The sequence below is a fragment of the Oncorhynchus clarkii genome, chromosome 10 (assembly GCF_045791955.1).
Source record: "Oncorhynchus clarkii lewisi isolate Uvic-CL-2024 chromosome 10, UVic_Ocla_1.0, whole genome shotgun sequence".
In the NCBI taxonomy this organism is placed as follows: Eukaryota; Metazoa; Chordata; class Actinopteri; order Salmoniformes; family Salmonidae; genus Oncorhynchus; species Oncorhynchus clarkii.
The window spans coordinates 56,041,756-56,042,433 of NC_092156.1; positions in this window are offsets into that span (position 1 = coordinate 56,041,756).

The window sequence follows — 678 nt, forward strand, 5'->3', positions numbered from 1 at the left end:
TCTCACACAGTAAACGTCTCCTCAGTCACTTACTAGGGAGAGAGACCGACATCAATATTCAAATGAACAATTTCACAGTATACAGGGTCCTACACCCCGTTAACATAGTGGCAGGTGAGCAGGAAAACCAAAATGTGTATTTTGCTGCGTAGCTGGAGGCCACAGTGCTAATCTAGATGGAAAATCTCTCTACCTGACTGGCTGATGTAGCAGAAAGCAGCAGTGTTGACATTCAGAGGGTCAGGGGGAAGCCACCGAGTGGTGGCGGTGGAGTGTGTACTGTGTGTGTGCGTGCGTATCACCATATATAATTTATGGGGAAAAAATCATTATTTGATCACTGGATGTGATATTGCTTTCTACCTTTTCTGAGAAAAAATATCTACAGTGCCTTCAGAAAGTATTCGCACCCCTTGACCTTTCCAATTTTTGTTGTGTTACAGACTGAATTTAAAATGGACTAAATTTAGACTTTATGTCACTGGCCTACACACAATACCCCATGATGTCAAAGTGTGAATGATGTTTTAATGTTTTAAGAACCGTTTCCAAATTAACTAAAAATCTGGAATGTCTTGTGTTTAAGTATTCAACCCCTTTGTTATGGCAAGCCTAAATAAATTCAGTAGTAAACATGTGCTTAACAAGTCACATGATTTGCATGGACTCTGTGTGCAA